Below are 26,299 nucleotides of genomic sequence, written 5' to 3'. Positions count from 1 at the left end.
GAACTCACACTTCCCAAACTTGGCATACAGCCTATGGGCTCTAAGCAACTCAAGCACCACTCTCAAGTGTTCCTCGTGCTCCTCCTCAGAAGGCGAATAGATAAGAATGTCGTCCACGAAGACAACCACAAATCGATCTAAGAACTCCCGGAAAATTCGGTTCATCAAGTCCATAAAGACTGCCGGTGCATTGGTAAGCCCAAATGACATCACTAGAAACTCATAATGGCCATACCGCGTACGGAATGTCGTCTTCGGAATATCTTCTTCCCTGACCCTCAACTAGTGGTAACCCGATCTCAAGTCTATCTTAGAGAAACAACGGGAACCCTTCAACTGGTCAAACAGGTCATCTATACGGGGCATAGGGTACTTATTCTTAATCGTAGCCCGATTCAACTTCCGGTAGTCAATACACAATCTCAAGGTACCATCTTTCTTTTTAGCAAAGAGGGCCGGCGCTCCCCACGGTGAAACATTAGGGCAAACAAAACCCTTATCTAGCAATTCCTGGAGCTGAACTTTCAACTCAACCAACTCTGCTGGAGCAAAACGGTAAGGTGCCATAGAAATCGGCGCCGTGCCGGGCACCAAATCAATAGAGAACTCTATCTCTCGGTGAGGTGGCAAACTAACAAGATCTTCGGGAAAGACATCCGAATACTCACAAACCACCCTCGACAACACAAGCTGGGTCTCACCACTCTCAAAGCTGGCAAGTAGACTACTAAGCTCACTTCGCCCTCACGAATCATACCCCGGTGGCAACACACAACCAACCCGGTCTCCCAAGAAATGGAACCACTCCCCGCTCAAGGTACATAACGTGACCCTCTGGCGGTAGCAATCGATAACAGCCCGGTATGACGATAGCCAGCCCATACCCAAAATAACATCAAAGCCCTTCATGGGCATGACAACGAACGGAAAAGGAAGCCTATAGTCGGCGACCTCTATATCACAACCTCTAACACCTTGTTTCAAGATCAACTCACTACCCAAAGGCGATACCACACAAATAGGAGATGCTAACTGTGCCAACTCCAATTCTAAAACAGATGCAAATGCAACAGATACAAAAGAATGAGATGCACTCGTGTCAATCAACACACTAGCAACCGAGTTGCAAAACAAAAAAGTACCTCTCACTACCGATGGAGCCGGTACTAAATCCTGCGCGGTAACAGCATACACGCGCCCCGTAGGCCCCTGGTCTACCTGCTCACCTCTAGGAGCATACGACTGTTGCACTGACTGGGACGACGAAGCCCCCGGATTGGCCCTCGAGGCCTGCACAGACTGAGCTGGCTGAAATCCCTGCGTCTGTCTAGAACCCGATGCTCCCGAAGTGGCACTCAACTGCGGGCAAAACCTCTTCAGGTGCCCAGGCTGTCCACACTGATAACAAGACAAGGGCTGCCCCCTGCCCAAACTCTGACTCTGCGGTCTAGCTGAAGAAGAAGCAGCTCTCTGACCCCCACCTTTCTGCGAGCAAACAGAAACCTTGTGACCCAGCTGGCCACACTTGTAACAAGCAAACTCCCCCTGGTTGCCTCTCCCTGAGCCTGCACTCGGCACTGGAAAGGTCGATCTAGAAACTGCTCCCTGAGACTGCTGAGGGTTATAACCCCTCTGTCTCCTGCCATCACCCTGACCATCCTGGCTCCTCTTGGAGCCCCTCTGTTCTTCCTCCTCTTCCTGCATCATAATTTCCATATGAGCAACGGCATCTACCAGGTGTCTATACTCTCGGATGTAAGACCCACCAACTCTCAACTTGAGGCCCCGCCTCAACTTCCGCTCAAACTCATAGCAACGGCGTTCCTCAGACGCCACTAGTTCCGGTGCAAACCTGGACAGACTGGTAAAAATAGCCTTAAACTCGGCCACTGACAAGCCCTGCTGTTTAAGCCAGCTAAACTGGTCCCTCAGCTTCTCCCTAGCTGCTGCAGACAAAAACCTCTCCTGAAAAGCATTCACAAACGCCTCCCAAGTACCACCAACACGAGCCTTCTCGTACTTCCACCATTGACCCGCATCTCCCTTTAGCTGGAAGGATGCCAAGGTCACTTTCAGTGCTCCGTCCTCGATGCCAAGCATCTCGAACGTCTTACTCATTTGCTCTAGCCACTCATCAGCCTTCAGTGGCTCCTTCGGATCCCCGATAAACTCATCCGGATTTGACCGGAAAAACTCTCTCTTCAAGAAAGAAGGCCCTGCCTCAGCTGCCTGATTCCCAGCTCTAAGAATATCCAAAGCTCCTCCTATCTCTCTGGCCAAGGCACCCATAACCTGCTGACCTGCTGGCTCGGCCACATTGGCCTGGCCAACTCCCTCCTGCACTGCCGGAATCTCACCCGGTAACGGTACTTCCTGTCTCGCAGGTCTACCACGCCTAGCACCTCTTCCTCGTCCTGACATCCTAATAAAGGTAATACAGAACGTTAGCACATTCACAAATGTGCCAAAACTAAACACTCACGTCCTAATGCATGGACAACTGTAATTCACTCCACGTAAGCACATAAACACATAAGCACTTACGAATTTCATTTCCGGATAATGATAGTCCCGAGGCGTTACTAGAGCTCCGGTTAGAAATAGCATTGATCAAGTGCCTTTCCAACAAGACTCCCAGAAACCCAAGGATCCAATCAACATCCTAGAAATTAAATCCCATACCCACATAGTCACATAAGCATGTTATCAATTAAGCACATAGCATATGACACTACATCTAAGTCTCTATCAAGCGAGACAAACCCATTGTGATCCTAATCACTTCCCACGTACCCAAAGTATTCGAACCCGGTACGCTCTGATACCAAGTTGTAACGCCCTCAAAATAACAACATTAAACCCATCAATAAAGATATGCATTGATATGTAAAAGTTCCAAATTCTTCCATTTATCAGAGTTTCATTACAAAAAGTATTACATGTTAACAACAAAAACAAATGCCTTATGGGCTTACAGCTTTCCAAGTTAATACTTGGTTATAACAAAAGAGTACTAACTCGTTTACACATTAAGCCCTTGGCTTGAATTTACATGTAATACATCAAAAATAAAATGACAAAAGTATGCCCGCCTCTAGCCTCCCAAGCTATGTCCTTGGAGGTGGCATGCTACCTGTACCTGAAAATGATATTCCCATATAGGGTGAGCCACAGCCCGGTAGAAATACACTAAACCAACCATGAACAATGACTAAAAGATTAGCAATTGATAGATGGCCAACACTGATACATTCACATAAATCATATATTTATGTCATACGACTTATGAGTCCAAGTTACTTTTCATTTTCCCTTTTTCAACAGATAAGCATGTTAGCTCTATCATTATTTCAACAGATATGTATAAAAACTATATCCCACATTCACAGATAAGCATATAAGCTATATCCATACTTCACAAAGATAAGCATATGAGCTCTATCTTCACTTCTCTAGACAAGCATATGAGCTGTATCTACGGAGTTCATCCCCTATCTTCTCCCAACACTATCCGGTTTAGAGGTACATCCCCTATCTTCCCCTAAACCGCGGAGTACATCCCCCATCTCCTCCTCTACACATAACGTATACAAACACATTGGTTCTATATACAATCACTCAATACATACAGTTAATGTATTTTATCAACCGTCAAATTTCATGACACATTCCATTGATTAGTTTCCGTTTGCCTAATCATCATGCATTGTCTACAACAATCACGACTATCCTCCACCGATAGCCTAAAGCAGTTATCTCTAAACAGAAAATAAATGCACAATGGATATTCAATCAACATTTCATTCCGGTGAGTGATAAATAATTCAACTACACCCTTTAACCCCATACATTCCCACTCTCAACAATTCCATTTCTCTATGCCAAACATGCATCTAGGTTTATTATGAATAAAACCCCAACTTTTGTAAAATAACACAAAAGCCCCAAACTTTCACCAAATTACCAAACCAACCCCAACATCTCAAAATATTAAAATTTAAAGACAAAATCCATAGAGAGGAGTAGGATATCCCTACCTCGAAGTTTGAGCCAAAAAGGAGATGAAGACTCGAAGATCAACGTGCTCCAAATCCAAACTTTTTCAGATTAAGTCGAAGCTCTCAAAGCCCTCTATCTTTTTAACAAAGGCCCTAGGCTAGATTCACACTCTAGGGAGATCAAATCTTAGAGAGAGTGTAGGTTTAGAAAGAGAGAGTCTCGGATCTAGGGTTTGAAAGAAAAAGAAAGTGAAAAACTGATGTTCAAAAACGCTACTGCCCGCTGATATAAAACACGCTCGCTCGAGCGAAGCCTTTGTCGCTCGAGCGAAGCCTTTGTCGCTCGAGCGACCAGACACAGAAAACTCTCGCTTGAGCCAAGAAGTTCTCGCTCGAGCCGAAAAGCTAGAAGTGCGCTCGAGCGAAAGAATGCTCGCTCGAGCTAACAACTCAAATCCTCAGGTCTGCAACCAGAAGCACGCTCGAGCGACAGACTTCTCGCTCGAGCGAAGAACAAACCAGACCGCTCGAGCAAAGAAAACTCGCTCGAGCCAAGAAATGCAACTCTCAGGTCCAGAACCAGACGCAATCGCTCGCTCGAGCGATGCCACTCTGGCTCGATCCACCAGACACGAACTCAACTCTCGCTCGAGCGACCAACTCCTCGCTCGAGCGAAGGTCCAAAAATCTGGGCAGCAGCACTAGGCTCCCAAACACAACCAACCTATAACAAACCTGCCCAACACATCCTATAACTCAAATACGAAGTAAAAAGGATGCAAACAAGATAATAAACAACTACCAACATCCACGGACACATGTCCGGATCACTGTACAACAAGGGTAAACCCGGGATCGCTATATTGACACTTTTTGCTAGACAATAAATGTTTGAGTTTTTTTTTATTAATTTCTCGTGGTTATGAATTTTTTGTATTGTCTCATGTTTTGTTGTTTATGTTTTTAAAAGTAAGATAGTCTATGGTGGACCCATTTGTGATTTTTTTTTTTTTTTTTGGTCTTATTTCTATTATTTGTTTGAAGTAAGATAGTCCATGGTGGTCACATATCTATTAACGGTTTGCATTGGAGACTGTCTATATGTGGCCATATGCTTCATTGGTTTTATTTTTAAAAGTAAGATAGTTCATGTGGTCCCATTTGTGATTTTTTGTTTTTTTTCTATTTTTTTTTATTAAAGCAAGATAGCCCATGATGGCTCCATTTCTATTATTGTATTTGTTTATAGAATTGAGGGATATGTAGGCTTGATTAATTGTCCTATTAGTGAGTAATTATGACTTGGGTGCTTTTGCTAGACTTCGGTGAGTAATCTTAAGAGTATATATATATATATACAATATTTATAGAATGCAATGAAAGAACACTACGAAAAAATAATGATATTAATAGTATGGTGTGTGGGTAATTTTCCGACCACACTGCCCGCTTAGTGCTGGAGAGCACTGGCAGAACAGATGGCACCTGACTGACCTTAGACCCATGGGGGTGCCTCTCTTTTATAGCCAATATAATCCTAGTCCCAATAGGAGCCTGGCCCTAATGAACTTAGGATTACTGCTAATCTGGGACTCCCGGTAGGATTTGGATAAACTCTCTAAGAATCTTATCTTTACCCAAACTGAAGTCTTCTCCCAATCTAGGACTCTTGTCCATATCCAAGTTGAGTTCCCTCTTCATTCTAGGACTCTTGTCCCTTATCCGCTTATCTCGGTTTCCAATATCTTCGGAGGCAACCTCGGCCTAGCCGAGATGACCTCGGCACAACGACCAAGACACGTGGCACCTCGGCTGACACGTCGGCGTCACCTTGCCACGTATTGGTACTCAGAAAATATATCCCCACAACTGCCTCCTAGGTTTTATTACCTCGGCATTCTGAGGTGATGGAACCTACATTGTTCGTTCATCTGTGCCCCTCTGTCTGAGATCAAACTTGCCGACTTCAAAGTTCCCTGGACTTTGCTGTCCACTGGTGCCAAGAATCAAGTTTCATGCTTTCCAAGCTGCTTGAAATCGTTCCTCCTAGCCGAGGTTCTGATTCCATTAATTCGTAAACTTCAAGAACTTTGCAACTGTTCCACCCACACTCTCTGGTGAGTTCCCGATTTCCAGTCATCTATTTGACTCCGGCGATTTTCATATCGGCGTTCATTTGGTAGGTTCATAAATTCTTACTTTTTATTAAGCTCAATCTTTCAAAACTCTTCTGAATCTGTTTACTTGCCATCTGTTGCCTTCTATTTTCGTCTCTCATCAAGTTTGGAATTGTTTGAATGCCTGGCACTGTTCTTGTTATATCCGCTTTCTGTTGCTAGCATCGTGTCTGGGTCATTACTTTCTTGTTCTTCACATACTTACTTAGTGCCTGTGCACTTGGCGTTATTCTTGAACTTTGTCGTCTTCTTGACTATTTTTTTCTTTTTTCATTTTAATCCTCTGGCTTCTTCGCTTTCTAGCTCTTTTGCTTAAATCCGTCATTTGTTCCAAGCTTTCAAGCTTCTGCAACTGTCTTCATTTCTCTCCTTCGGTGAAGCTTTACGTCATTCTGTCATTGTCGTCAGACTTCAGCGATTCTTATTCCGGCTTCCCTCTTTCTGGTAAGCCACTGTTCCTCCTGATTTTATTTCTTATTGCTTTCCAAGAAGCTCTGCTTCATTGTTTAATCACCATTGCTTGTTTTACCCGTTATTTCTAAATCTTCTTTTTGAATACACACTGTTCACATATCTGTTGATTTCTACCACTGTTCTTGGCTTGACACGCTTGTGCAATCTTTTTTTTTTTTGTCTTGATTTCTTGATAGTCTCATCACCATTCTTGATTATGAATTACATTCTTGTTTCTGTTTTCTGTGTCTTTTTCCAGATTCTTGCTTTCAATCTTTGCCTTCAAACTCCGAGGTGCCAATCGCTAAGAAGAGCTTTGATCAAACTCTTCAGGTGGTTGATGCTGAGCTCGTGGCTGAGAAGGCTGCTGAGAAGTTCTTTCCAACTGTCTTCTGGGGGTGAGACACAACCTACCGCTGATGCCGAGTAGTTTGCTTTCTTCTTGAAATTGATGCCGAGGTAGCGGTAGAGAAGCTCCTCCAACTGACTGCCGAGGCTGAACCATTGTCGTCTGTCGAAGCAGATTAGTCCGACGTTCTTGCTTTCAGTCCCTAGTTCTTTAGGGTCTTCATTTTTGTACTTGCCAACCTTCTCGGCTCTTAACAAGCTAGTTGGTCATCTCGGTTGATCATATCTCGAAAACGTCTTTCAGTGTTTATCTCGGCTATACCAAATTTGTAAATTGCTACAAATTTCAACAAGTAGTAGACTTCATAATCTTCGGTTAACTCATTTTGTAATTTGCTCAAAAATTTCAACAAGTGTTAACATTTCTTGCTCCTTAATTATCATTCCTTCCCCCTACACCTTCTCCCTGCCCCCTAATGTGAATGCAATTTGCACTTAGGATCACATTAGGGAAGTGGGCTTCGTGCTGTAGTCACAGACCTGATGTGTTCTTCTTTCGCCGATGTATTAAGACTTCTGGTATTTAATTCACCCCCTTTAGACCCTCTTTCTCTTGGCCTTTGCAAACTATCATCGCTGTTTCTTGAAGCATTTATTCCTTTCACAATTCTGGTCACCACTTCTGGCGTGCACTTAGTGGTTCTAATCAAAACGACGTTTGACTCTGGCGAATCTTTTGCCGACATTTAACTTTGTGCACTCTTTAGCTTGTAAATTCTCTCAGAATTTCAACAAGTGTTAAACATCATTTCGGTTTAACTTCGGTTAAGTATCATCTCAGTTTTTGAAGTTTTTCCTTTTTTTGTCGCTTGTACTCTTGTACCTTTTTGTTCTTTAGATAATGTAAGCTCTGCATATGGCCGATGTGCCTCCTTGTTCTTGAATGTCTAATTCAACTTTCCTTCTCTGAATGAAGCGCTCTTCGTCGCCCTCCTGGACGAGGATTTTCTTCAGTGTCTCTTTACTCTTTTTGGCTGGCTCCTTGCCGACATCATCTAGGACCTCCATGTCCTCGTCTTCAATCTCTGCCTTCCCTGGTTCCCGAATGGAGCAATTCTTTACCTGCAGTTGGTCTCCTCTGACTTCTTCAATCCCATGTTTCTGTGGGGAACCGCAATAGTTGATGCAACGTTGAGGGAACTGCCCCCATTGCATGCAACCATGGCCTTTCCAAGATGATGTTGTAAGGTGAAGGCGTGTCAATCACGACGAATTCTATTTTGATCTTCTTCTAACTGCTCTTGCATGATTTTATATTTTGCATGTTTTCCATATTTTGCCTCCTTTGTGCGATCTTCTCGGGGTTACATACCTCGGGTATAATAGCTACAAAACTTTTACTTCGGTAGGATACTGACCTGTAAACTTTTCATAAATTCTAACAAGTGTGAAACATATACTACTCAATGTTAACTTTGCAAGCTTTTTCTCAAGTTTGAACAAGTTTCTAAACGGTGATCTCGGTCTAGCCTACTTGTAAATTGCTACAAATTTCAACAAGAATTAACATATACTGTAACAGGGATCAACAAGGATTAACATAACAAGTGTTAAACAATAATCTATTTGTAAATTGCTACAAATTTCAACAAGTGTTTAAACAATATACTTAGCTTTTACATCAACCTGCAAATTGCTGCAAATTTCAACAGATGATCACATGTCGGCTTAACATTATCTTGTAAATTGCTACAAATTTCAACAAGTGTTAAGCATCTTCTTTGGTTGGACCAACTTGTAGATTGCTATAAGTGTGCAAACTATAACCTCGGCTTCACTTCGACTTGTAAATTGCTACAAATTTCAACAAGTGAAGAGAAATAGTAATCTCGGCTTAACTTCAACTTGTAAATTGCTACAAATTTCAACAAGTGAAGAGAAATAGTAATCTCGGCTTAACTTCAACTTGTAAATTACTACAAATTTCAACAAGTGAAGATAAGGAATAATCTCGGCTTAACTTCGACTTGTAAATTGCTACAAATTTCAACAAGTGAAGATAAGGAATCAGCTTAACTCCAACTTGTAAATTACTACAAATTTCAACAAGTGAATTAAGGAATAATCTCGGCTTAACTTCGACTTGTAAATTGCTAAAAATTTCAACAAGTGAAGATAAGGAATCAGCTTAACTCCAACTTGTAAATTGCTACAAATTTCAACAAGTGAAGATAAAGAATCAGCTTAACTCCAACTTGTAAATTGCTACAAATTTCAACAAGTGAAGATAAAGAATCAGCTTAACTCCAACTTGTAAATTGCTACAAATTTCAACAAGTGAATTAAGGAATAATCTCGGCTTAACTTTAACTAAGCATCATCTCGGCTTAACTTCGGTTAAGCATCATCTCGGTTTAACTTCGGTTAAACATCATCTGGGCTTAACTTCGGTTAAGCATCATCTCGGCTTAACTTCGGTTAAGCATCGTCTTGGTTTCACCAACTTGTAAATTGCTATAAATTTCAACAAGTGGTAAACGCATTCTTCTTCTCTCTGCCCCCCCAGTGTGAACTAAAAATCCACTTGGGTTCTCATCATACATGTAGCTTCGACCTTGTCGCCGAGGTTTAATTCAAGCCGAGGTTGTTCGGCCTTGGTTTCTCTATTGATCTTACTTGGCTCCAACCTGAGTTTGATTTTCGGCCTCGCATCGGCGAGCCGTTTCTCTTTTCTTGTTCCGATGCCTTTGTTCCCGGCATGTCCTCCTCGGCCCTAGTGTACGTCTCAATTCTGGCCAACTTTAGTCTGATTTTGTGTGTTTCCTTTTTATCTTCTGGGATCTGAGATCTGCTCATTATGCTCTTCTCTTCTCGAACTCAGGTGCCGAGATCTTATCTTCTGGAATCTTGGATCTGCTCACTCAGGTTGAGCTCTTCTTTTCTCGGACCTACTCATCTAGGCCGAGATCATGTCTTCTGGGATCTGGGATCCGGGATTTGCTCACTCAGGTTGAGCTCTTCTATACTTGAATGTTATCTCCTTGGGAGCACTCATGCCCCCTGTCTTTGCATCCCTTCTGGAAGGGTCTTCGTTCCTCCGCAGGTATCTATCCTTCCATACCTGGAGGTCATCTTCGTTGTAGTATCCACTTCGATCTGTTGTCTTTTGTGCGTCACCTTCCTAGCCGGCGTCTTTCACTCCGTGACTCTGGTCACGAGTTTCTGTGTTGCGATCATTCCCTTCAATGTCGAGATCGATAGGTCTCCCACTCCCAGTAGGAGCATTGTCTCTAATCTGATCCTTCTGTCCGTCATTGGCCATCTATTCTTCTTTCTTTCCCACAGACGGCGCCAAATTGTGTGGGTAATTTTCCGACCACACTGCCCGCTTAGTAACCAGCTGGAGAGCACTGGCAGAACAGATGGCACCTGACTGACCTTAGACCCATGGGGGTGCCTCTCTTTTATAGCCAATATAATCCTAGTCCCAATAGGAGCCTGGCCCTAATGAACTTAGGATTACTGCTAATCTGGGACTCCCGGTAGGATTTGGATAAACTCTCTAAGAATCTTATCTTTACCCAAACTGAAGTCTTCTCCCAATCTAGGACTCTTGTCCATATCCAAGTTGAGTTCTCTCTTCATTCTAGGACTCTTGTCCCTTATCCGCTTATCTCGGTTTCCAATATCTTCGGAGGCAACCTCGGCCTAGCCGAGATGACCTCGGCACAACGACCAAGACACGTGGCACCTCGGCTGACACGTCGGCGTCACCTTGCCACGTATTGGTACTCAGAAAATATATCCCCACATATGGTATAATTGTAGTGTTTTAATATAGGATTAAATTTTCATAGTATGTTTTGGAATTTAAATTTGGTCTAATGTATTTGTTATTATTGTGTTTAGCTAACCATGACAACTCGGACAGCATTGAACTCAGATTATGAGTTAATGCAATTGCTTCAACCATTACAAAAAAAAAAAAAAAAAAAAAAAAAAAAAAAAAAAAACTATCAAATCAATTGGTTTTGGAGGCTTATTCGAGCTTAACTGCACAAGATTGCCACGACAACTCTGTGAATGGTTAGTTGGTTGTTTCTGTTAGGTTTTTATTCTTGACAATCCTGTTTGACAAAACTTCTTTTAGTTGTAATTTTATTCGTTCTTTTATTTAAGTGAGGCTATGAGTTTTAGATGCGAATCCAACCCGAATTGTGTCTTGCAGAGAAGTTTGTGATGTCTATTCTTTTATGTTTTCCACTTCGCTGACTATGTTGGGGATTGAGCTGCTTGGTCAGCTTGCGGGGGTCCAGGGGACAGCACCCCTTGGCAGGCCCGGGGCAGCTCCCAAGCGGGGTAGAGAGGCAGCAGCCCTAAAGTAAAAAGAAAAATTACAGTCGAAATTGTTTGTCCGTTTGAGCGGCCATTCCTGTGCTCGAGCGGAGATCGGGACCTTTCAGAAGTTTCACTCGCTTGCAAAAAGTACTGAGAGTTATTTTTTTCCGCTCGAGCAGCCATTCTTGTGCTTGAGTGTAGATCCGCTTGAGCGTCCATTCTTGCGCTCGAGCGGAGATCACGGATCTGTTTTCTATAAATATGTGTTTCAATGAGATTTTAGGGTACGACTTCCAGATCTTGTTCTTGGGTATTAGGGTTTTCTTCTAGGGCTTCTTTGCTTGTTTTCTTTGATATATGTGGAAGTTTAATCATGAATTGAGTGAATTATATCAAAGGGTTTGTTTAGTTTGGTTTATTAAAAAAAAAAAAAAAGAGTTCTTCTTCGATGGATTCCATGAAATTTGGGCCTGAAGCTTTGGTGGATTCTAGACTGGCTCATTGTTGTGGATTCAATATCGACGTTGTAGATTCAATGTTGGGCAAGACAATTCCGAGGTGAAGACTGTGGTGGAAGAGGCATATAAAGGTTGATTCAATTCGGGCATGGATTCACTAGGTTATTGAGAGTACACTTGTGTAATTACTTTTGTCTTCTTAGTGGATTGTTTTGTGGCTTTGGCCCATGATTTTTTTATCACAATTGGAGACACTTCAATTATGGTTTTTCCACGTTGAAATCGTTGTGTTGATTTGTCTTAATTGTTTGATTGGGATTGTTATTTATTGCTTAAAATTGATACATAATCACAAATCAATATCTAGGGAATTTCTAGATTTTTTCAGTTTTGATCCTACATCTCGGTGTTTATTGGTGCATGGTAAAAGAATAATGATAACACCATTTGATGTAGCCACATATTAGGACTTCCTTGTGAGGGATCAATTATAAAAGTAAATGGGAACCACACTGATGTTGAAGAGTTGTCGAACAAGTATGGTGTTAAGAAGTGTGGTTCTATTTCATTAAGCTCTTTAAGGAATGAGTTGTCTAATATGAAAGTAGACGGGGATGATTTTAAGGGAAGATTTGTATTGTACATTCTCGGTTCCCTTTTGTACCCTACATCGGACTTGTCAATAAATCGTTGTTTTCTCCATACCTTGAAAGATATGTCTACTTTACATAAATTAAATTGGTCAAAACTCGTCTTAGACTTTTTAGTCGATAGTGTGCAAAAATACAAGGACAAAGGAGAAGGAAAGGGACAACGAGGAATTCGAGGTTGCTTGTTTTTTCTCATGGTATGTTTCTGAATCATGGTAAACAAATGATTGTCTATTTAGTGCATTCTTGAACTTACTAATCATTACATAACCATATCATGTGATTATTCTACGTTGAGCATGTGACACTTGTTGTGGATTTTGTTAGTCCATGTGCGAGTAGACAAGCACCTCGTTTAGTACATTCGATAGATAAGGTTATTAAAAAGAGAATCTCCATGTTGGAAAACCTTCAATACCAAAACAACAAGAAGAAAATCTTATGTTATATAATTTAATTTGTATGTGTGTTGTAATTAAAGAATTCATTTAACATGTTTGTTATTATTTTCTTAATAGGTTGGTTTTGTCGTTGAAGACAATGATGTGAGTGTAGAGGCAAACATGGTGCACAGCTAAGCAATGTTGAAAAAGAAGTGACAGATTTGAGAGGAGACTTAAATAACTTAGTCGTTGGTGTCAGTCAATTAATAGAATCTGCAAAAGAGGATATTTTGATAGCAATTGCAAAGGTAGCTAATGGATCATGGGCCATTGAGAATAAGAAACACTCATGATATTGATCATCAATTGGAAAAGGAAGATATCTTTGAAAACAAATGGAGTCCCCCACCTTATGATTTCCAAGATTGTAAGTTTCCTATGGATAAACAGCTCAAAGAAGAAAATGAGAGATTGCCTAAGACTCCATTATATGATCAGTTCACATTGTCCGTATCTCCATTTGCCTCCCTTTTTAGTGAACATGAGCTACTATCACCAAAGGTACCAAAAGTGATTTTAAAAAGGTCAATTTCGGTAGATGATGGTGTCGAGTCTTCAACAGCCTAATCATATGAAGCTTAGGAGGGAAAGCAAACGGAAAAAAAAAAAAAAAAAAAAAAGAGAAGAAGAAGCAAAAATATACTTTCACCCTATGATGTTGAACTTGACAAGGTAAGATACATTAAATTTTTTTTTTTTTTTTTTTTGGTTAGAATTGAAAGTAGTTGTTGATTTATTTGTGTATGCAAAAATATAATATAACAAGCAAACAACTTGACATGTTGCCCAAATATGGACAAAAGGTAATAAATATTATTTGTACACATAACATTTTTTGAAGAATAATTCATTAGAAATGAACTTAGTCACCGACTTATTTATGTTATACAGGAAGCCACCATGAAAAATAAACAAGTAGTTGTGTTTCCTAAACAACATTCGAAAAAGGTATACTTATGTTTTCTTATAGAAACTCATTTTTAGGAGAATAATCAATTACATACTTTATGAAAATATTATTAATTATTGGTGAAAAACAGATTTCTACGTTGTTGAGTATGCCGACTCTTATGAAAGGATTTCATTTGCATTACTTTTAGTTGAGGATAAATTGATAAGAGACTATTTGTTTCATCGTAGTAAATTGGAAAGGTTCTATTTCTTTCAAGAAATATTTTGTTTTATGTTTCATGTGCTTATATTGTCACATTGACATGTATCACTTAATTAATATGATAGTAAAATTTTTATTAACTTTGATATTCAACATGGAACGCACAAGAACATATGGACATTAGATTGTGGTAGTTGGCTTGATGAACAAGTAGTAAACCGTTGCACAAATGAATTTATAATGTACAAGATAATTGCATTTATTGATGAGTTGTTGTTTCTTAGATAATCACTTTAGTGTTATTCCCACAAAGGGGTGTGTGTGTAAATTAAATGTATAAGTTAAATAAATAATAAAACAAAATAATTCAAAAAATAATTATATAAATTATTTTTTGAATTAAATGCTTACAGAAATTAATGTCGAGGCTTGTGTTGGACACAATCTCCTTAAAGTAGATTTCACCCTCACTCCGGTGCTTCAAGTTTTACTGGCGTCTACTTCCCAGGATGCAACGATTAACACTTAAATTTGCAACATTACAAATTTAAGTCTGGCGAACCAAAACTCTATTGTAACTCTTGCTTTTTCTTCCTAAAAAATAAATGCAGAAGTAGATGCAAGAGCACGAGAAGAACAGAAGAAAAATGATGAGATTCTAAGGGAAAAATTTAATGAAATGAATTGCTAGAAACAGGCTGTATATAGGAGAAATGGTAGCTATTCCGAACAAGTAGAAACCTATTCTTACAGATTGAATAGGTACCAGACAGATTTGAATCTGTCCAAACAGATTCAATTTGAAATGAACAGTTATGAACCTATTTTGAACCCTTTGAACCTGTTCAAGTGGGTCTGAACCTGTCAGGGATCTGTTTGGGTGAAGGAAAAATTATGGACCAATTTATTTTGATTTTTGAAACCAAAATATAAATAAAAAAATAAAGTTTAAATGTTTTTAGCCCAAAAAGATAAGTATTGGGCTGGACAAGCCCAATCCAACCTCACACCACACACCCACGCTCAAGCCCAGGCCCAGTCCAACCTGCCCGACCGACCAGACGGCGGCGGCGCACACGTGTGGTTTTTGTTTTGTGTCCAATGGGTCTAGCCCACTTTACTCATAACATCACCCTTCCACAAACTTGGGTACCCTTGGGGCCCATCCCAAGTATCCTAAGCTAAGGTATATAAACTCATTCAAATCCATAAGCCTTTCCAATGTGGGACAAGCACGTTTCACAAATGTGTAGGAAATCCACCTAAATCTATTTCCACAAACTCGCAAATGCATGTTGAATTCTCATTCATCCGAAAATGCTTTTGAGCAACCAAATATACGGTTTTATTCACTACACGGCATTAAACATGAACGCAATTAGAAATGTTAAAAATAACGCTTGGGTCCCACCTTAATTAATGCTCAAAGTTAGCAAAAAATAAGGCTTTTTCAAAAGTTTCAAAAGCCATTTTCCAACAATCCCCCACATGAATGGAATTCACAATAATGGACATGCAACAAAATGCAGACAAAGAAAGAATACATTAAGAAAATATACCACATCGAGATAGGTAGCTTTTAGCTTTGAACCTCCTCTAGTAAAGGCCTATCGGACTTACTGACTAACCAGTGGACGCGATGCCTTGAACTGTTCAACTATTTGTGTAAGCCAAGACAATAGACTACACATAGTGTACCCGCAGACACAGTTTGGTTCTTATGGTTGTGTTCATTTTGGCCCTGAGCAACGTCTAGTAATTCATGAGTGCTCTAGAGAATTTGGCCTTCTCAATTCTCACAGAACCGGCCCAATTCACACTCATATAGGTGACTTCTTATTAAGAGTATCCTGTTATACCCCACTTGGATGTCCAAGCTATAAGAATCATTAAAAACAAAACTTATCCTACTAACGCTACAGGTATCATTCTTCGTATCATAGAAATGGGTAGGAGTAAACCTCCTTAGTGATACGTGAAGTCATTCATAATTCGGTTGTCCTTTTAAACCTAGATCTTAGGATCTCCAATCAACTAGGTTAGGTTGCCATTATGGCAACTTTTAAGTAATAGGCTGTAATCACATTCCCCTTGATAAATAGTACACTTGCTCTCTGGCTAGCCCTTTAATCAATGGATCTGCAATATTCTCCTTTGACTTTACATATTTTATGGAAATTATTCCTTGTGAGAGCAAATGCCTAACAGTATTATGTCTTCGACAAATGTGTCGAGACTTACCATTATACATATAATTCTGTGCCCGACCAATTGCTGTTTCACTATCACAGTGAATGCATATAGCTAGCACAGGTTTAGGCCACATTGGAATGTCTTCCATGGAATTATGAAGCCATTATGTTTCTTGTCCTGTTTTATCTAATGCGATAAACTCAGATTCCATTGTCGACCTAGCTATGCATGTCTGCTTGGAAGATTTCCGAGAGACTGCAGCACCTCCTTGGGTAAAGACGTATCCACTAGTGGATTTTGAGTCTTTAGTATCTGACATCCAATTTGCATCACTATACCCCTCGAGTACTGCTGGATATTTGGTATAATGAAGGCCATAATTCTGGGTATGTCTTAGATACTTAAGTACCCTAATTATCGCTTTCCAATGATCGAACCCTAGATTACTTGTGGACCTATTCAATTTGCTTACAGAATAGGCTATATCTAGCCTAGTGCAATTCATTAAGTACATCAAGCTTCCGATTATCCGAGAGTACTCTAATTGTGATATGCCTGCACCTGTATTTTTTGACAAATGAAGACTAATGTCAACAGGTGTTTTGGCAGGACGGTCGTCATGCTTTCCAAATTTCTCCAGAATCTTCTCAACATAGTAAGACTGAGATAAAGCATATCCTTCAGATGTTCTAGTAATTTTTATTCCTAGAATTACATCTGCTACTCCCAGATCTTTCATGTCAAACTTTTTGTTCAACATTTTCTTTGTGGATTTAATCACATCATTATTGCTTCCAATAATGAGTATGTCATCCACATAAAGACAAACTATGACATAGCCTTTGTCTGTGTTTTTAACATAGACACATTTGTCACATTCGTTTATTTTAAAACCATCCGAAAGCATAGCATGCTCAAATTTTTCATGCCATTGTTTCGGAGCTTGTTTTAATCCATAAAGGGATTTGACAAGTTTACAAACCTTTCTCTTTTGGCCGGGAACTTGAAACCCTTCCGATTGTTCCATATAGATTTCCTTATCTAATTCGCCATTCAAAAAAGATATTTTAACATCCATATGATATATTTTCAGATTATACAAAGCTGCAATCGCAATCAACATGCGAATAGATGTTATTCTTGTCACTGGTGAATAGGTGTCAAAATAATCAAGGCCTTCCTTCTGCCTGTATCCCTTAACAACAAGCCTAGCCTTGTATTTATCTATTGAACTATCCGCTTTCATTTTTTTCTGGAATATCCACTTATGTCCAAGAGGTTTATACCCTAGTGGAAGATCCACCAGTTCCCAAGTATAATTTTACAGTATTTATTCAATTTCACTATTCACAGCCTCTTTCCACAATGGAGCTTCAGGACTTGACATTTCTTCTTTGAAGTTTTGAGGCTCATTTTCTAATAAGTATGTCAGAAAATCTAGACCAAATGATATAGAGATCTTAGCCCTCTTGCTACGTCTAGGTTCATCTGATTCATTATCATTGTGGTCTTCACTGCTGCCTATAGTAGTATCAAAAGTTCTTTTATTTGAACTTTTCTCTTCAGTTTCCTTACTAGGAAAAATGTGTTAAAAAAACAACGCATTCCTTGACTCAATAATAGTGTTTATATGCATAATCGGATTTTTCGATCTGTGAACTAAAAATCTATATGCACTACTATTATTTGCATAACCAATGAATACACAATCAACAGTTTTTGGTCCTATCTTAGTTGTTTTGGGACTAGGGACTGCCACCTTGGCCAAACACGCCCATACTTTGAGGTAACTGTAGGTAGGTCGTCGACTTTTCCATAATTCATAAGGTGTTTGATTGAGTTTCTTGTGGGGTACCTTGTTAAGGATAAAGTTAGCAGACAAAATCGCCTCCCTCTACAAGTTCTGATGTAATCCTGAACTAATCAACATGGCATTCATTATCTCTTTAAAAGTTCGATTCTTTCTCTCAGCAACTCCATTTGACTGAGGAGAATAGAGTGTAGTGGTTTGGTGAGTAATACCATGTTCAGAACAAAATTCCTCAAATGGTGCATCATACTCACCACCTATGTCACTCCTCACTATCTTAATAGTTTTGCCAAGTTGATTTTTAACCTCAAGTTTATATTGCTTAAAAGCTTCTAAGGCTTCATCTTTACTTCTCAATAAGTAAACATAGCAATATCGCATGCAATCATCAATAAAAGTAATAAAATACTTCTTACCTCCTTTAGTTTGAATAAATTTTAAATCACAGATATCTATGTGAATTAAACTTAGAGGTTCAGTACTTCTTTCTACTTTATTAAATGATGCCTTAGTGAGTTTTTCCTTAACACAAATCTCACATTTATGATTAGGATCAAATTCTAAGTTTGGTAAACATTCTAAAACAACAAGTCTACGCAAAGAATTAAAATTAGCATGTCCTAATCTACCATGCCATAAAAAAGAAGACTCGGTAATATAAACAGAAGATGTGTTTTTATTATTAATAGTCAAATTTGGTACAACAGTATTTACATTGAGCTTAAAAAGCTCATCACTCATATAACCTCGCCCCACATACATTCCACTCTTGGAGAGTGCAACCTTGTCAGATTCAAAGACTAATTTAAACCCATTCTTGATCAATAATAACCCAGAAATCAAATTCTTGCGAATCTCTAGCACATGGAGTACATTGTTAAGAGTAAGTTCTTTCCCCAAGGTCATTTTTAGCACGATCTTTCCTTGTCCTTCTACAGTAGATGTAGAGGAGTTTCCCATAAAAAGTTGTTCCCCATGTTCCATCACTTTGTAGGTGGTGAACATCTTTTTATCGGTATAGATATGGCGGGTTGCTCCAGTATCCACCCACCACTCCTTGGGATTGCCCATCAAATTTGCTTCAGAGACTACTGCAACAAGATTGATGTCTGCCACTCCATTGGAAAGATACAAATCCTTGGCGATGTTGGCTTATGCTAGCTTTTTGCTCGAACTTCCTCCGTCCTTGCGAACACGACAATCCTTAGCGCAATGCCCATCTTTGCTGCACACAAAACACTTGCCTTTGAACTTTTTATTGAACCCGTTGTTGATCCCTTTTTTGATCTTACTAATGGATCCTTGTTTAGGACCATTGCCATCGTGCTTCCACTTCTTGTTGTTAAACTTTAACCCTTGTCTATGTTCCATAACATTTGCTTTAGCCTACATGACATGGTTTGCTGACTTCTTGTCGAAACCACAGTTGTCCTCCTCAATCTTGAGCCGCACTATTAGTTCCTCCAATTTCATCTCCTTGTGCTTATGCTTCAGATAATTCTTGAATTCTTTCCAGGATGGTGGCATTTTTTCAATGATTGTCGTTACTTGGAAAGATTCACTGAGAACCATCACTTCCGCATGTATGTCATGGAGAATTAATTCGAGATCTTGAACCTGGCTAATAACTATCTTGAAATCCATCATTTTAAAATCTAAAAACTGGCCGACAACAAATTTCTTTGTACCGGTGTCTTCTGTCTTATATTTATAATCTAGAGGTTTCCACAGCTCTTTAGTAGTGCTTTTGACGCTATACACATTATACAATGTATTGTCCAATCCATTGAGGATGTAATTCCAACACAGAAAATCACCATGTTTCCATGCATCAACTGCAGCAACCACTTGCTGATCAATTTCTCCCTCGTTTAGTGCCAATGCTTTTTCATGAGTGAAGTGAGCCAAATTCAATGTTGCAAGATAAAACATCATTTTTTGTTACCATCTTTTAAAATCATTTCCATTGAATTTTTCTAGCTTCTCCCCATGATTTACCAGTACTGCCGGAGTCATCACTGGCACAATAGGTGTGGGGGTCGGAGTAATAACAGTCTTAATACTGTTTATTTTAGTTGTCATAATTCTAGCGAAATATTAAGACACTAATCGCAAATTTATACAAAAAAGAATTTACACACAAAACATACAGAATAATATTGTAACAAAATTCCAATAATAACTAGTATATTACTACTATATTATCAAAGAAATCATTAAAAAGTATATTACTACTATATAAGAAATTGAATAGTATATGACTACTATTTAATTTCTCAAAACAAAATATTCGTTTGTTTAACACAGAAAAATAAAAGTTGGGAATCTACTTTAAGATTGTTATTTCCACAGAGGAGTGTGTGTGTAAATTAAATGTATAAATTAAATAAATAACAAAAAATAATTATATAAATTATTTTCCGAATTAAAAGCTTACAGAAATTAATGTCAAGGCTTGTGTTGGATACAATCTCCTTAAAGTAGATTTCGCCTTCGCTCTGGTGCTTCAAGCTTTACCGGCGTCTACTTCCCAAGATGCAATGATTAACACTTAAATTTGCAACACTACAAATTCAAGTCTAGCGAACCAAAACTCTGTTGTAACTCTCTTTTTTTCTTCCTAAAAAATAAATGTAGAAACAGATGCAAGAGCACGAGAAGAACAGAAGAAAAATGATGAAATTCTGATGGAAAAATTTAATGAAATGAATTGCTAGAAGCAAGCTTTAAATAGGAGAAATGGTAGCTATTCCGAACAGGTTTCTACCTGTTCGGATAGATTGAATAGGTACCAGATAGATTTGAATCTGTCCAAACAGATTCAGTTTGAAATGAACAGTTATGAACCTGTTTTGAACCCTTTGAACCTGTTCAAGTGGGTCTAAACCTGTTAGGGATCTGTTTGGGTGAAGGAAAAATTATGGACCAATTTATTTTGCTTTTTGAAACCAAAAATAAAAATAAATAAATAAAGTTCAAATGTTTTTAGCCCAAAAAGATAAGTATTGGGCTGGACAAGCCTAATAACCTCACACCACGCATCCGCGCCCAGCCCAACCCGCCCGACTGGACGGTGTCGGCACGCGCGTGTGGTTTTTGTTTTGGGTCCAATGGGTCTAGCCCACTTTATCCATAAGCTCACCCTTCCACAAACTTGGGTACCCTTTGGGGCCTATCTCAAGCATCCCAAGCTAAGGTATATAAACATATTCAAATCCATAAGCCTTTCCAATGTGGGGACAAACACATTTTACAAATGTGTAGGAAACCCACCTAAATCCATTTCCACGAACCTGAAAATGCCCGTTGAATTCTCATTCATCCGAAAATGGTTTTGAGCAACCAAATACACGATTTTAGTCACTATGCGACATTAAACATGAACCCAATTAGAAACGTTAAAAATAACGCTTAGGTCCCACCTTAATTGATGCTCAAAGTTAGCAAAAAATAAGGTTTTTTCAAAAGTTTCAAAAGCCATTTTCCAACATTTAGTTGCTTTGCAATTTACATTAAAGCAAAGGAATTGTATCCCAGATGTGAAATATCCAGCGTGGTATCTACCTACATATTTTTCGGTAATTTACTTATGCATTTATAATTGAAAGCATTTGACTATGTAGCATGTCATGTTTATATATACTAAGCTTGTGTTATTGATATTTATTCTATTTTTTATGAGTTGTAGCAACATATTTTGCACCACAAGGTTCATAAGCCAAACATGCTCAAGTCCTATCTTGGAACAGAACAGTACACGGGAAAAATTGAATCATGTGAAAGGGTATTGATTTGTTATTATCTCACTTTATTTTCGTTTAATATGTTAATGAATATGATACCAATGATTATTGATTTAATATAGATGTACATTCCAATTACTGATGCGGGTGAACATTGGTATATGTGTGTGGTATACATGCAACAACGAGTGGTATATATCCTTGATCCATATATATCAAGAAGTAGAACTCGGCCAACTAAAGTAAAAAAAAAAATGGTATACATCCTTATACAATGTTATTTGCATTTTGCAGTGCATGTTTTTGTACTAATTAGTTATGTAAATGACAGGTTGAAGTGTTACATGACTTAATAGGAATTCAATACAAGAATGCATATACAAATAAAATCATCGAGTTTCTAATTAGAACACTTGAATGGCTTCCACAATAAAGTAATGACTATGATTGTGGAATGCACGTCATCAAGTATTTTGAATTGGTGCAATTTATTGATTCTGAAGGTTGTTTGCTACAATTTGACTCGTGGGATGCAAGACAAAGATTGGCACTGGGCTTAGTTCGAGATGCAAACAATAAAATTGGGTCAAGAGTGATAGAATTGGCTTGCGATAGATTATTGTCATGTATTATTGATGTTGTTGCATGTTGATACTTGAATTATAGTAAATCAAGAGTAATGAAATAGTAAGTAAAATCTAATAAAATAGTAAGTAAAATCTAATAAAATAGTAAGTGCAATCTAATGAAGTACAAAGAAAATGTCATTGTAGTATAATAAAGTGGTAAGTGATAATTAATTCAAATTTTGCCCATGTACAATCCAAATCCAAATTACTAGAAAATGACAAAAACCATATGACTAAAATCCATTTGCTCTACATCCTCCCCAAAACAAATTTAGTTGAAATTCACATAATTCAAGTATCAACATGCAACAACATCAATGATACATGACAATTATCTATCGCAAGCCAATTCTATCACTCTTGACCCAATTTTATTGTTTTCATCTTGAACTAAACTCAGTGCCAATCTTCGTCTTGCATCCCACGAGTCAAATTGAAGCAAACAAGCTTCGGAATCAATAAATTGCACCAATTCAAAATACTTAATGATGTGCATTCCACAATCATAGCCATTACTTTGTTGTGGAAGCCATTTAAGTGTTCTAATTGGAAACTCGGTGATTTTATTTGTATATGCATTCTTGTATGGAAGTCCCAATAAGTCATGTAATACTTCAACATGTCATTGACATAACTAATTGGTACGAAAACATGCAATGCAAAATTCAAATAACAATATTGTATAAGGATGTATACCACTTTTTTCACTTGAGTTAGCCGAGTTTTTTTTTTTTTTTTTGGGATATATATGGATCAAGGATATATACCATTTGTTGTTGCATGTATACCACACATATACCAATGTTCACCCGCATCATTAATTAGAATGTACACCTATATTAAATCAATAATCATTGGAATCATATCCATTAACATATTAAACGAAAATAAAATAAGATAATAACAAATCAATATCCTTTCACATGATTCAATTTTTCCTGTGTACTGTTCTGTTCCAAAATAGGACTTGAGCATGTTTGGCTTATGAACCTTATGGTGCAAAATATGTTGCTACAACTCATAAAAATTAGTATAAATAGCAATAACACAAGCTTAGTATAGATAAACAGGACATGCTACATAGTCAAATGCTTTCAATTATAAATGCATAAGTAATTACCAAAAAATATATAGGTAGATACCACGCTGGGTATTTCGCATCTGTGATACAATCCTTTTACTTTAATGTAAATTGCAAAGCAACTAAAGTGATTATCTAAGAAACAACAACTAATCATTAAATGCAATTATCTTGTACATTACAAATTCATTTGTGCAACGGTTTACTACTTGTCCATCAAGCCAACTACCACGATCTAATGTCCATATGTTCTTGTGCGTTCCATGTTGAATATCAAAGCTAATAAAAATTTCATTTTTATATTAATTAAGTGATACATGTCAATGTGACAATAAAAACATATGAAACATAAAACAAAATATTTCTTGAAAGAAATAGAACATTTCCAATTTACTACGATGAAACGAATAGTTTCTTATCAATTTATCCTCAACTAAAAGTGGTGGCAAATGAAATCCTTTCACGAGAGTCAACATACTCAACAACTTAGAAATATGTTTTTAACCAATAATTAATAACATTTTCATAAAGTATGTAATTGATTATTCTCCTAATAATGAGTTTCTATAAGAAAATATAAGTATACCTTTTTCAAATGTTGTTCCGGAAACACAAAAGCTAATCTAATTGGAAAACTGATTGTTGAGCACAAAGCCTAATCTTCAATACTAACCAAACAAATAATTTCAAAATCCAAAGAATTAAACAAAATCCTAAACCCCGATTGTAGGAATTAAAGCAAAATACCTGAGACCCAACAAGCTTCTCAAACTTCTTTACCCAATCCTCTATCATAACATCCTTTCCAAAATCCTCTACACCAGGTTTCAATCATGGAGGTTTTAGAAAAGACTGAAACTACTATATAACATTTTTCATTGTAGAGTACTTGACAAACTCTTTAAAGCCTCCAATAAAATTGAAGAATCTTTTTGACTTTACACAGTAACACAAAGCCTCCACCTTGGGTAAAGATTTTAAAAGTTTCCACTCAGATTGACAACTTTAGATTTTTGATAATCCAATACTCAGTGTGGAGACTTTAATGTTGATCTAGAAGAATTTTCATTTACCTCAAACATAAAGGCAACTTTGCTAAGACCTTTGTTGGTAACCTTTCTTGAATTTCAATGTGGCTTATTATTCATGGGATACCCATCTTAATTGGTTAGAAAAAAGTATTTATGCCATTAACATTTCTAGGGAGATGGTATTGATTGAAGTGGGGCACATCAGATGATATTAGCCTCCAAGACTGTCATCCATGACAATAGACCATAAACAATCAGGCCCCCATACATGGGAGGCATAGTGCGCCCCTTCAATCAATACCACAGTAGCTCCTAAGCATTTAAGCACCATTTGGATATGACAATAAAATTAAATGTGTAATCAATCATCTTAGATAAAAGGAGTGCCGAAATTTGCAAATACACATCATCCTTACCTCTGCATATATGTGTATCATAACACATCTGTTTCCAAGTGTCTCTGAGGAATATCTTCAAACATCTGACATGCAGAATTTGTCCCAAGTTAAAATGGACAGGTTAGTCAAATCTTTCAGTGGAAATAAAAAGTGAAATGATTGAATCTGCATACCATATGGACAACTACTAACAAACTAATCATAGCTCAAATATATACCAGAACAAAATTTATATCTATGTCAAACCTTAGGTTCTATACATAACAAGAGATACAAAGAAATGAGAAAATGGACAAATTGGATCGTCTACAATGAACTAATACTTGCAGGCTGTGGTTTAAGCATATGGCTCACAGCCTTGGACGAGTAGCTTTGGGTTTCAACCCATGGATGAGTAGCTTGAGGGAGCCTCAAGAGCAATTTGAAAGAACCAAGTGTGCGTTAGATTCAATTTACATAATTTTGGTGATTATGAATTTCAACATGTAATTAAGTTACTATAAAAATTTCAGTTCAAAATTCATCTGTTTGATATGATTTCTTAATTTTTAAAGTTTGTGATTTTGTGCAGAATTCTTATCCAACGACTTTAGCTCCTTAATTCGCTTTAAAATTTTGCATGATAATAATATACACAAAACACTATCCCAATCAGTCAATCCGTTCCTTTTTCTTCCAACAACTTACAATACCCACATGCACTATAACTATGTAAACAATATACTATAATAGAACAATAATAGATTGATTGTTACCTTAGAGTTGTTGAGCCACAAAGGTGCTGGAAGTTTCTTTTTCTCCCTCTTTCTTTTCTATCTCTTGCTCTCTCTTCCTCCCTCACTCTCACAGCTGCCATGAAAAGAATAAGAGAACTTATATAGCGATTCCAGTTTTGATCCGACCTTTGTTGTATCCCGGACTCGAGTTAGATGGTTTCACATTGTTGTTTACATCTTGCTTCCTTTGTACCTCTTTCAGTTTGGCTTTTGGATTGTTGTGGTTGCGTTTAGGATAGGTTGGTTGCTTAGTTTCCAAACTCTTGTTACCCATCTTGCTTCCTCCGCTCGAGCGGCACTTCTTACGCTTGAGCGGGCTTTGTGAACTCTCAGTACTTTTGCAGGTCTACAAAACTACTGGGAGGATGTGTTCTACGCTCGAGCAGCGTTTCCTACGCTCGAGCGGTAATGACCTTTGGTTAAAGACTTTCGTCATAAATTTATTTTAGGTTTAAAATTAATTAAAAGACCGTTCAATAATATTTAATTTGCACCTTAAGATTCACAAGCAAAATATTTGAGCTTTGTAAAATTATTATTACTTAATTATTTATTTTTAATTTTATATTTGGGTTCTTACAATCTCTCGTCTTTACTAAATTCTGGCACCACAGGAAAGCTTCACCAATATAAATTAGAACAATGTTAAACTAATCTTT

At 38.0% G+C, this 26,299-nt stretch overlaps 1 pseudogene across 1 annotated transcript in view; it reads right to left on the bottom strand.

Moving 5' to 3' along the window:
• Positions 1-26,055, bottom strand: part of LOC114266152 (TMV resistance protein N-like) — a 48,385-nt pseudogene extending 22,330 nt beyond the window's left edge. Inside the window, exons 1-2 of the transcript XR_014341463.1 lie at positions 25,621-26,055; positions 24,883-24,967 (exon numbers count right to left, since the gene is read on the bottom strand). The product of XR_014341463.1 is annotated as a TMV resistance protein N-like (transcript). The remainder of the gene's footprint in view (positions 1-24,882; positions 24,968-25,620) is intronic.
• Positions 26,056-26,299: the final 244 nt, after the last annotated feature.

This window comes from Camellia sinensis, chromosome 10 (assembly GCF_055761805.1).
Source record: "Camellia sinensis isolate YWXY chromosome 10, ASM5576180v1, whole genome shotgun sequence".
NCBI classification, from domain to species: Eukaryota; Viridiplantae; Streptophyta; class Magnoliopsida; order Ericales; family Theaceae; genus Camellia; species Camellia sinensis.
The sequence above is the reverse complement of the archived record's forward strand: the minus strand, read 5'-3'. Positions and strand labels throughout refer to the sequence as shown.